Source organism: Dipodomys ordii, unplaced genomic scaffold (assembly GCF_000151885.1).
Source record: "Dipodomys ordii isolate 6190 unplaced genomic scaffold, Dord_2.0 Scaffold83, whole genome shotgun sequence".
NCBI classification, from domain to species: domain Eukaryota; kingdom Metazoa; phylum Chordata; class Mammalia; order Rodentia; family Heteromyidae; genus Dipodomys; species Dipodomys ordii.
In genome coordinates, this window is record NW_012267299.1 from 2,198,282 (window position 1) to 2,211,059 (window position 12,778).

Here is a 12,778-nt window from a genome sequence, read left to right on the forward strand (position 1 = left end):
CTACTCCTACAAATGAGCTGACATATAAACAATGAGCATCTATTTCAAAAGCACAAACAGAGATACTATTTTTCATCAAATTATTTCAGTTAGCTCAAATAGCAGAAACACCACCAAAAGGGAAGTTGAGGCCAAAATAAAGTTCTGCAAAGTTGTCTTTTTCCTTACTTCCTTACGCCATTATCTAATCATGAATTTCCATTGTGAAGTTGTATTCCATTAAATTTAATGAAGTATTTAATAAAAGTATTAACACTTTCCCAATTTCTACAATTAATTTTTATGTTATTACATATATTTACAGTAACAGTCAGTGTTAGTATTATGCTCAGCTTTGGTCCTCAGCTCCACCCACACCTGGGCCCCCTCCCATTCCACAGCTGGCCCCTCCCTGCTCTCCGCCCAGACCCACAAGAACTCCCATCTACCTCACTTCCTTTCCCTCAGACCCTCCTGCTACCTGAATGGGGACAGATACCATGTGCTCCCTCTTGGGGGAAATATGGCTCCTCTACTAAACCTTATAATAATCTTTCTCCTGTGCCTGCCTGCCTCTGTGTGGTCCCCTGTGATGGATGTGTGGGACCCTCCTTCATTGGTGGCCCTTACGGGGCTAGGCTTCCCAGCGGATTTGCTCCCCCCTCCACTTCAGAAGGGGGTTAAGACCAGCTGCCCTGGAACCTATCCTGAGATCCTACACTCTGAGTGCCAGAGGACCACCAAGGTAACTTTCTCCTGACCAAGCATTCTACCAGCCCATCCAACACTGGAAACTAATTAAGTCCCACTCCAGTGTAAGTGATCAGTTTATCTGAGGTCTGGGTTTCTGATTCCACTATCTCAGTGGTAGGCCACTTGGGCCTTTGTGAGCTAACCAAGCCCCTCCTCCCACAACAAGGAAAATCTTGGTCAAGTGCCCAAACCTAGCTGCAAGGGGCCTACTGTGGCCCAAGGGGCTCCCTTCATCCCCCGCCATGGACAAACGTGAGGATGTTTTCCACTGGCAGGGCCACACCCTCTTTAGGAGCCCACCCAGACTGTAGAGGACATGAATGGCTTCAGGTCACTTACCAGGGGAAGGACACTAAATTTCTTTACATTAAGGCCACCTGGGCCTTGGAGGGCTGCTAAGTCCCCATTACAGTCACATGTGGCCCCAAATTTAAAACTCCACCTCTGTGAGCACTCAGGCAGGTAAAAGTCTGTGTCCTCCTCCCCTTAAACTCTGCAGCTTGCTGTTTCAAAATTAGCTTCTGGTAACCTCTCCCTTCTTCCAACTAAAGATATTCACAAGTATTTCATAAGCTAAATACCTTGGGTAAGCCTTGGAAGAATATAGCCAGTAATAGCTTGTTTATACTCATTGAGATAAAAAAATGGATGAGTTTAAGTTTAAAATCACCGTGCTCCCCCCCCAAAAAAAGTTCAATAAGTTTGGATATTACCAAAAGTATATTAAATTATGTTAAATCTTCTCTCTAGCATTGAGCATGTGGTGGATGCACCATCTTGGCATCATGGTAATTCAGATGCTGCTTCGCAGTGACTCAACTTGATTCTGTGACCCTCCCCCTCAACCTGACCTGGGGCGCCATTAAGCTAGGCCACTTGTCTTTCGTGTCTAGTCTCCTGTTTACTAAGTTTCTTCTTGTTGGCAAAGTTTTTTATTTTAAACTGACCACGTGGTTCCATCCTAATTAGGAAAAGTAATACCGCTAAAATTTCAGAACTTTAAAACAGCCAATTTTAAAATCTAAGCATGCTCTATAATCTATGCACAAACATGTCTGTCTGTGTCTATTTGTCTACATGTAAGTGGTTATGGTTTCAAGGTTACCAAGTATTCTGAGAACTAAACGATCTTTGTCAATGAAAGCTGTGATTTCACCTAAATTGCTGAAAAGCTTTGTGACCTGATTATAAGCCAAAGGAAAAACAGACAGTTTTAAAAGGCTTTTGGAAAGGAGATTAAAAAAAGACGGTTTCCTTTACAAAGTAATAAGTTGGCTGTGATTTATGTCATTCCTATGTCCATCTATGCAAAGAGTTAAGTACTGTACTTATGACCATGGATAGTAAACTAAGGCTAAGGTTTTAATTCTGTTTTCTCTCCTGAACGCCGATCAACTAACTCCCTTTAAGATCAAGGGACCAGAGTAACTCAAGATACAGTGTGGCCAGTGAATGGGAAATGCCCAGGAAACAAAACAAACAAACAAAACAAAACAAAGCTATTACAGATGCCTAAACCAGTGACGCCAACGTACAAAAGCTGGTATAAACCAGGTCTTTAACCAACATATAGAGAATTTTGCAGGTAACCAGCAGGAGGTGTGACAGTCCTCACACGATGGGAGATGCCACAGCCTTGCCCCGACCTTGCTGGCCTTGCTTCGTGACACATGACCAAAAGCCCGCTGATTTGGGGTAAAACACAAGCCACTTCAGATATTTAGTTCTGTAAACGTTAATCCCAACTAGTTAGACCATAAGGGGAGTTTGAGCAAAGGATATAAGTTGACTTCTATACGATTTTACAATTGGATATATTAAAAAAAAAAAGAAGATGCTACAGTGCTATTACATTGAAGTTTCAGGCAAGAGTTAAAGGGTGTAGCCCAGTGTTTCAATGAGGTATTTAAATGGAAATGAAAGTAACTTTACAAAAGGGGATTAAAATGACATCTCCTTAGTAAAAATTTGGAAGTTGTGGGGAGTGGCTGGCCTCCCAGACAAAAGTTTAAAAGATAAAATTATCCTAAAGGTTTATTTCAAAGTAAAAAAGATAAATTAGGATTCCTTCCAGTTTGCCCTTAAAATTTTTTGTAATGGTTTACAGCAGGCCCACAGTAAAAGACAGGACAAGTTTGTCAAATGTAACTTAATAAGTTCCATTAAGACCATGCTTATAAAACTACTTCCAATGACCATCTTTGTTGCTTTTAAGTGGAGTAAAAGTGGCCGTTTGTAAAAACTCATTGATCTGGGAACTGCAGTTCAAAGCCAGCCCGGGCAGACAAAAGTCCTAGTGAGATTGTCATCTCTAATCTGCCAGTAATGTGCTCAAAGTGGCTGAGTGCTACCCCTGAGCTTGAGAGGTGAGGGACAGCATTCAAACCCTGAGTTCAAGTCCAGTGACTGAGGAAGGAAAATGCCAAAGGTACATTTATCCCAACATAAAAAAGGCACTCAGGAGACCCTGACACTGTTAAAACATCCAGAGGCAATTACAAGCAATTGCTTAGATGACAAAAATGGTATCAGATCCTGAGTTACTTTGAGCTTGGCCCTCCAAAAAAACTGATCAAAGCAGGAGGTCATGGAAAAGATAGTTTGTAAAAATGCCTCACACCCATGTTGGTCTAACTGGACAAAACTTGCCAGTCATCTGTGATTGCAGTAAAAGCTAGGGTTATAAAATGCAAATCCCAAATCCCCTCTATTAGCAGTAACTTTTGAACTGGTTAAATTCATCTGTTAAAAATCTTGTAGAGCTGAGATTATGTCCCTATTGAGATCTGTCTGAAGGCCTACACAGGTAGGCATTGTTGGGGCCACTAGAAATCAGGTTCCTCCGCCAGCCAAAAAAAAAAAAAAAAATGCTTTTATAAACCAAGGTGTCAAACAGGTTAAGCTGCTGTAGCCCAAAAAGGCCTGTACGTTTGTTAAATGTTAAATGTTGTATATAAGCCACTTTAAACATGCTGCCCAGAGGCAATGGGCGATTTACTTAGAGTGTATCCACTGGGTTTTATTAAAAAAAAAAACTGACAAGTAACTGTTAGTCAATTGTTAACAAGTTATAGATAACCTCTATCTCATTGATCTCCTTGTTCCTTTAATTGGAAATAAAAGGGTTTTTGTAACAAAAGACTCCTTTTGCCACAGATCAAAGCCATCCTGGGCACATGAAAACCCTCTAAAACTCAATCTCCTGGCTAATCGGCAAGGAGCCAGGCTGAAGGCATGGCTAGAGACTCTCAGCCGAAGGCTGAAAGTGGCATTGTGCTTTTTAAGTGGAACGCTCGCCTCAAGCAGAAGTGCTCAGGGACAGTGCCCAGGCCTTGAGTCCGAACTGTAAATGTCAAGAAGGACAACCTATCCCAGCAATGGACGCTGAGACACCAGGACAAAGTCAGTCCTGACAATGGAAAACCATGGAAAGGAGTAAGAGGAGATGACAACATAAATGGAGTAACTTTATGCTCGCCCTTTCAAAATTAATGAAGCTGGGAGATCAAGAGAAATAGATGTTTGCCCACCTAATGTCCATACCTGTCTACCTTCTAACTGGACAAAAAGTTAGCAGTCCTGCCTTTGTTACCTGCTATTTGTATTTATAGTAGCTTCTAACTGGTATTCCCAACCAGTCCATTATGCTCCCCCTGCCCAGTTACCCAAAAGACCCTAGACACCCCCTTCCTGCCTTCTTGCCCAGAATCCAGTTATTTCACCTTCCCTATAATGGGCTGCAATTGGGCTTATGCTCCAAATGGAACTTTTCTGGCCTATGACCAACGTGTGTTCTCCTATGTCATTCATGTTAACTGACCTTGTCACCTTGTCAGCTTTTTGCCTGATCTTTCCAAAAGTCTCTTTCGCCAGCCCAGGATACTACCTGGGAACAAGTCAAGGCCATCCTGTTCCTGCAGGCAACCAGAGACATCACTTACACTGCCCTGCCTTGCCCAGTGCAGACCCGCACACTAAAGACCCCAGCTCCAGGGATTCCTTGATGCCCCCAGGCCTGCAGTAAGTAGCTAAAAGAGCCCAAGACACCCATTGGCTCTGGTATCTTTAAATATTTCTGCTACCCCTTCCTCAGGTTACTGTGATCCTAAAGCGGAAAAGTCTTACTCCCCCTCCTCCAGGATACCAAGAGTCAAGTACCATTCTATGTCTCCAATATGAGACAAAAAAGGGCAATTTCAGGTCTTTGATAGCCCCCTTCTGGAAATCAATCCCTCTATGGCATATTCCTCTCTTGGGGTACTAACAATTTTTGCTTTTTATTAATTGTGTCTTACATTTTAGATAACTATTGCCATGGAAAAGGGACGACCTTTACAAACCAAACTATCAAACAGATGCTTCATGGATAGTACCAGGCCGAGCAACAAAGCAGAGGCCCCATGACAACAGGAAGTAGCTCCAGAAGAAATGACCTCAGCCCATTACTCCTCCCCCCACTCCCCACCCCTGGCCTGGTACCCTCTATTTTTATTAAACAACAGAACCGGGAATGTTAGTATTATGCTCAGCTTTGGCCCTCAGCTCCACCCACACCTGGGTACCCTTCCATTCCTGGAGTTCCCACCGTACAGCTGGCCCCTCCCTCTCAAGTGGGTTTGTGCCCAGACCCACAAGAACTCCCATCTACCTCACCTCCTATCCCTCAGACCCTCCTGCTACCTGGATGGGGACAGAGGCCATGTGCTCCCTCTTGGGGGAAATATGGCTCCTCTAATAAACCTTATAATAATCTTTCTCCTGTGCCTGCCTGCCTCTGTGTGGTTCCCTGTGATGGATGTGTGGGATCCTCCTCTTTCAGTTAGGAAAGCTTTCAATGAAAAACACAAAATTATCATTACAAGAACTATGTAGGAAGCCAGGGAAGCCTTCTGCATAAGCACTGAATATATAAGCACTGAATGTAAGACTTAACTTTGAATCAGTACTTTTGAATCAAAGCGCTTTGTAAAATTACATAAACTCAATGTTTTTCAAGTCCATTTTTCTCTCAACATGAATTAATTTCTGACAGGATACATCACATTTACCACTTCTACCATAGAGGGTAGTCAATTTTCTTTCCTGTGATCTGTCTTTAGAGAGAAGAGACTTCTTTCTGGCCAGAATAATAAATTTGTTAGCTGAACAGAATCCATGTACTACACCTGAAGGGGTTTATTCTTTCCCATCTTTAACAACATTCATCTTCTTACCAACTTTTTTTAAGCGAAAACAATATTAGTTCCACAATGTTCTTTGGTCTATGAAACAATTTCTCCTTTAAGATAAAAATAAATCACAGTTCTGACTTGCAAAATGATACAAATAAGTTAAATATGTTTTGAATTACTATGCTGGGCATCAGTTAAGAATAGAAATATACCAAAAAGCAAAAGGGAAAAACAAGACAATACACACCCCACATCAGAAAGTATGAATACAGGACATATAAGAAGATGTTAAAGAGTACAGATCTTGTACTCTGTAAACCCAGCACTCTGCATGTTGAGACACAAGGATTAAGAAGACTTCAAGGCCAGCCTGGCTACATAACAAACAGCTGTATCAGTAAAGAGGCTAAAAATTATGGGCAGCGTAAACAAATTTGAGAAAAATACAAAATGAAAAAGCATACATTTATATGCCATGTATACATGTTTTTGGTCAACAATAGATGGCTACACTACAGTGGTTTCATTAGATGTTAGTGAGAGCTGACAAATCTCTATTGTTCAGTAATGCTGAAGCCTGCCTCATGAGATGCATTACTCATAAGTTTGTGGCTATGTGGATATTAAACAGATGGTACTGCTAGTTGTATGAAACTATACTAAATGTAATTGTGTAAAGTACATAATACTTGGTAATGATACTTACTATGGTTTATGTATCTATGTTCATTAAAAGAAAACTTTACTATGAAACAGCCTGTCATTAAAGCAGCCACTGCCTTATATACCTTGTTCAGTGAGTCTCTTGACTACATCCAAGGTTAAAATGAGTGGCTAATCAATACCAGCTAGGTTTTGTGTTCTCTGGGATGTTCACACAAGGAGAAAGATCAGGTAGTGACACATTTCTTAGAACATGTCCTGTTAAGCAATGCAGTTGTAATGAGTAGGCAAAGGATGAAAAGCAAACACTTTAGTATTTTCAAAAGTAAGAATATAGGCCTGCACCGATAATACTAGCTACTCAGGAGGTTGAGAGATGGGGATCACAGTCTGAAGCCAGCCAAGTCCATGAGACTCTTATTTCCAATTAGCCACCAAAAAAGCCAGAAACGGAGCTGTGGCTCAAGTGGTGAAGTGCTACCCTTGTGCAAAAAAGTTCAGGAATGGCACACAGACTCTGAATTCAAGCACTAGGATGGGCACCAAAACAAAACAGGAAAAAAAAATGAGGAAGATAGTATGTCCAATAATAACAATAATAATACCTAGAAAAAGCAATACAACTACATTCTGTAAAGGTAACAAATTACAAGAAAAAAGAAATGCTGGAGTATTTTTCAAGTTACTCTAGCTAAATAAGATGTTGTGTGGTAGATTCCTTGAACACCACTCCCTTTCCTACACATTCTGGGGATTGAATCCAAGGTCTCAGAACCCTAGTAAAGCAGCTACCACTTAAGCCATGCCCCAGGCTTTTTGTTCTTGAGATAGTTTATCATTAACTTTGCCAGTGCTGGTCTGCTATTTCCACCTTCAGACCTCAACCCCCTGAATAATGTGGATTACAGGTGTATGTCACTATTCCCAGCTTGTCTGGTAGAATTTTCTTTTTTAAGTCACAGCCATTGTAATATCTAAGCTTTCATTCCCCTAAGAACCACCACTGAGAATGAAAGCTATAGAAGGTCATCTACAAAAAAGTGAATCTCACACTTTATCATGCCAGCATTTATTGTTAGAGAAAAAACATTCTAAAGGATAAAATTTAAAACTACTTTCAAAATAACCTATAAGAACAAGAGGAATAAATACATAAATAAAAATATAGAGAAAAGTCATGGAATATAGGGATTGCCTTAGTGGCACAGAGACCCGAAACTGAACAACTAATAAATTATAAGATCAAGCCAATCTGCAAGGAGTGAAACTATCAAGTAGTTTTAAAGGCAAAGACAACAAAAACTCAAGTGATCTGAGTGAACCACCGGAAGATTCAACTAGGCTCCTATCTTAAAATACTATCCTATCCTAAAATGAATGAGCCACCTCTAATAACATTAGAAGCTCCATTTTCTACCCCACTAAAGATTAAATCAGATATTACTACACAGCAGTGCTCAAATGGGACAGAAGAGTGGATAAAATCTTCATGTTAAGGACTTCCATTTCTTTCTTACCTTCCTAATTAAGACCAATACTTGTTCCTCCTATATATATCCTTCTGTCTTTAAGATTTTTCTATGTAAAACTAAACAGTCTAAGAAAAAAAAGAGGGGACATGCAATAATGATACTTGAGGGTTTCACATCATACTGATGAACTTGACCTTCACATCTTAAGATATGCTTCATCAAAATGCTACAGTAACTAAGAGGAATAAGAAGTAAGATCTAGGCAAAGAAGAATGCAATATTGGAGAGAAACAAGGGGATGCTGTGGAAGACAGTAAGGAGAATTACCAGCAGCGAAGTCACAAAGAAAGCTCAAAAATCTAGATTAGAACAGTATGACAAGAGGCATTTCAATGAATGTTTCTACTAGGAGAAAAATCAAATGGAGATAGCCATTGAACTATTTGCCAAAATTGTCCATTTTTCATTCATTACAAGCATACATATGTGTGCCCATGCACGCGCGCACACACACACGTCACTGAACAAAGTACTATTAGCTTTAAAATTCTTGGTAATTCTCATATGTGGTTCACCCTGAATTTGACACTGATTCAGGTCTTTTCCTGAGAAAAGAGCAATTTCCTGGCTTATTCTTATTTAGTTATTTGGAACTGAGTTATGCTGAGTTATTTGGGCTTATTCTTACATTGAGTTACTTGGGACTGATCTTGGATATTGGTAGGCTGTGAACTCTGAATTCTGTTCTGGAAAGTACTTGTTTTAGCTGGCACTTAATTTGCTTGGATTCACATTGTCAAACTTGTCACATGTTTTAAGAACGGCTAGAACTCAATTCAGAGTGTTTTCAATCGGGCCTGTGCGCCCTCAAGTCTAGAAAAGACTTGGACAAACTTTAACTCAGAATTTGAGGTTTATTTTCAATGTTTTAGGGCTTCTGGCCTCATTTTCTAGCAGCCTTGGTAAATTACCTAAGCCAGTAACCGTGGCAACTTTTTCAGGTTCTGGTAATCAGAAAGATGTCTGGCTGCCTTTTCTTAGAGATTTGACTGTAATTCTATTTCAAATAGCTTGGCAAACACTCAGGAAGCTCCATCATTTATAATTGTGTATGTTTAGCACCTCTTTTCTAGAAATACTAAAATTTCTATTCCCAATAAAAAATTAAAGAAACTCAACTAGATTCAAATAACATGAAATCTGTGTGCTAAATTACAAACTTACAACTTACCAAGCTTACGTTGGTAAGAAATATGCACAGAGAAACAAAACTTGTGCTGAGATTGCACCACAGGTACCATACATATGAATAAGGCGTGCCCTAGCTTCTGGATCTTTTAAGTAATGATTGTTACTGCTGCAACTAGAAACTAGATGCTGCTGTGCCAGCATGGGTCAAAGAATAACTTCCTGTTGGGGCTCAGAAGGTGGCTCAGTAGTAGAGCGCTTGCCTTGCATGCATGAGGCCCTGGGTTCGATTCCTCAGCACCACATAAGCAAAAAGTAAAAAGCCAGAAGTGGCGCTGTGGCTCAAGTGGTAGAGCACTAGCCTTGAGCTGAAGAGCTGAGGGACAGTGCCCAGGCCCAGCGTTCGGGCCCCACGACCAGATCCCCCCCCCAAAAAAAAGAATAACTTCCTTTTTCTTCTCCTTTTTTGATAGTCCTTTTCTAGAGTCAAAGTAATGCTGGAGAGAAAAACAAGGGAGTGAGGGAAGTGAAAACAAGGGAGTGGGAGTGAGGGAAATTAGTAAGAGAGTTCTGTCTCTTAACATGTCCCAGGCTTGATAATGTGATTCCAAGCAACAATTGAAATGTCTAATTCATACCCCCATTTACTAATACAGGGGAGGTGGGATAGGAAAGAAAATTATCTGGCCTTTATAAGTTACATATAGTACATATATGTGTATATATATATATATGTACCTATATATATGTGTGTGTGTGTGTGTTCTCCCAAAGTTGAGAATACCACAGAGATTTTGATGATGTGCACCCCATTTTCTAACCTATTATCTTTCTCAAATCCATTCTTCTTATTGTTTTGAGAAGTGGGTAAGAAGGGAGAGTGACATAGAAAGTGAGATTGGTTGAAATATATTGTAATCATGTGTGTAAATGACACAAATCTTCTTAAAAAACCCTATTCTTCTTAATGTTTTACACTATCAGGACCAAGATGCTGCAAGCAACCTTCCTTCTTTTAAGTGTCCTTCTTTAAATTCTATTAATCTAGGGCACTAGAGTGAGACCAGAGGTCATGAAGAAGGGAAAAAATACAAATAAAATCTTGTGCACTGGGTACAGGATGTACCCAGTTAAGACTCCTTGGCTCTGGCAGTGACAGTTATATTCCCCAGCCTCTTTTCGGAATCTCAGAAGTACCAGCTATGTGAGGTATAGTTTTACAGTATTCTCCCTTCCATAAGTGTGATATATTAATACCAGTTACACCAGGTATACTCCCCCTGATAGATGCCAATAATCCAGGAACACAAGACATTTCCTCTAAGCTTCTGAGATAGCAGATGAACATCTGAGCCTCAGTTCCTTAAGGAGTCTTTGAGTTTAAGAAGTACACTCACTTTCAACTCAGAGCTTAAGCATGAGCGGATTCCAGGAATCTCATGAAGAGCTGGTAGAGGACTAGTAGGAAGCATCCAATCTAATTTTCTTTCTCCTTTCTTCCTTCCCTTCCTTTCTTCTCTTTCCTCTCTTTTGTTATTACTGGGGATTGAACTCAGGATATTGCACTTGGGCCACACCTCCAGTTCATTTCTGCATTGGGTCTTGTATGTATGCACATGTGCTGTGTGTGTGTGTGTGTGTGTGTGTGTGTGTGTGTGTGTCCCCTAGGGTATGAACTCTGGGTCTGGGCACTGTCCCTGAGCATTTGTGTTCAAGGCTAGTACTCTACCACTTGAGCCACAGCTCAACTTCTGGCTTTTTGGGGCACTTAATTGGAGATAGGAGTCTAACAGATTTTCCTGCCTGGGCTGGCTTTGAACTGCAATCCTCAGATCTTAGCCTCTTGAATAGCTAGGATTACAAGCAGGAGGCCCTGGTGCCAGGTCTGCACTGGTTATTTTTGAGGCAGGATCTCGCTTCTATGCCTAAGCCAGCTTGGGCTGCAATCCTTGTTTCCCCATGTCACTAGTAATAACAGGTATATGCCACTGTGTCCAGTAGTGAGATGGAGTCTTGTGAGCTACTTTTTGTTGTGCACCTGTTCCATCTCTACCTTCTAAGTAGCTAGTACTACAGGTTTGAGCCACAGTGCCTAGCAGATAACATGTTTTCTTAGTGTACTGGGCCCAATACTGCAGGGCTCTCTAGACTTATAGGATGACAAGTCTAATTTTGCCCCTTTGTTCTTCTAGCCTAAAGTAGATTCTTCTAAGCACTGCTTCTCTATTTCCTCTAAAGTGTCACTTTAGATGCTACTACTAGTATCTAAAGTAGGTTCTGATATCAAACTGATCTCTCACTGATACAGAAAGTCTCAAAATGTACACTTTTATTTTACAGCACAGTATTATATAATCACTAACGTGTTTCCAAGATTTAGACATTTTAGCTGACAACTGAGGAAGTAAGACCAATTTGAACAATGTGACTCCCATCATGGTGCAACAGCACTCTAGTTTGTACCTGTAGATACATGAAATACTTCAATCGAAGTATTTCATGAGGTTATAAACTACAAAGAATAGAGACTATTTCCTGTAATACATATCAGTTTATTCTAATACTGAATACACTGACTGACAATAAAAGTTTATACGTTGTATACTGAGAATGAAATTCAGAAAAATAATGCCTATGCAAAACATGCACACAAATGTTCATAACAGCTTTAAATTGGAAGCAACCCAAATGTCCTTCAATTTGTGAATGGCTGAACTGTAGAACACACAGGAGAGATTATTCAACAATAAAAAGGAACAAATTGTTGATACATTAACAATCTGATGAACAAATACCATACTAGACATTTCAATTTTGTAGAAAATGTATTCCAAGAAAATCAAATGATGTTATAAAAGCTTTGGCATGGAACCAAAATAAGAATAATTAAAAGAGAGTTTTACGTATGAATTTTAGTTTTTGTTTAGTACCAAACATAATATATTCTTCCAACTTTCCTTCTAAAACATTAAAATATTAGTATGGGGAAGGAAAGAAAAACCCTACTAATGTTCTTTTGCCTTCAAAGTCACTGCCACTCCTGCCAGATGGCTCCTGAGTCCCATTCACAAAACAAAGTATAAAACAGTGACTTAACAAATCCTCTAAAAAAAAAATTATCTTTTCCAGAACTTGCTGAGATCTCTCCTTCCATGTGTATATTTTTTCTGTTTGGGTGCTTACAATCCCCTGGCTTTCTTCTACCAATTACCAATTTTCAGTCAAGTCATTCCTAGAACACATCTCTTTGGTCACATATGTTTTTGCTGGTTTTCTTTTTCAATTAAGTCATTCCTAGAACAGTTGGTGTATGCCCTTAGAAGACCTCTCCTACTATATGGCACTTTCTAGCCTATCACGATCTACCTATGGTACATGGTCCTTGTGATCTTAAGCAAACAGAAGGTATTCTTTAACACCAAAAGAGAAAGATAAACACAAGAATAATTCAGGAGAGTCAGTCCTTCCAGACAAGTAAGCAAATGAGGGTGAGGAAAGAAGTAAATATCAGAAAAACAAGAAAATGATAGGAAACCTACAAGCCTTTCAGTA

At 40.0% G+C, this 12,778-nt stretch overlaps 1 protein-coding gene across 1 annotated transcript in view; it reads right to left on the bottom strand.

Moving 5' to 3' along the window:
* Positions 1-12,778, bottom strand: part of Col4a3bp (collagen, type IV, alpha 3 (Goodpasture antigen) binding protein) — a 95,584-nt gene that overhangs the window by 59,432 nt on the left and 23,374 nt on the right. The window lies entirely within an intron of this gene.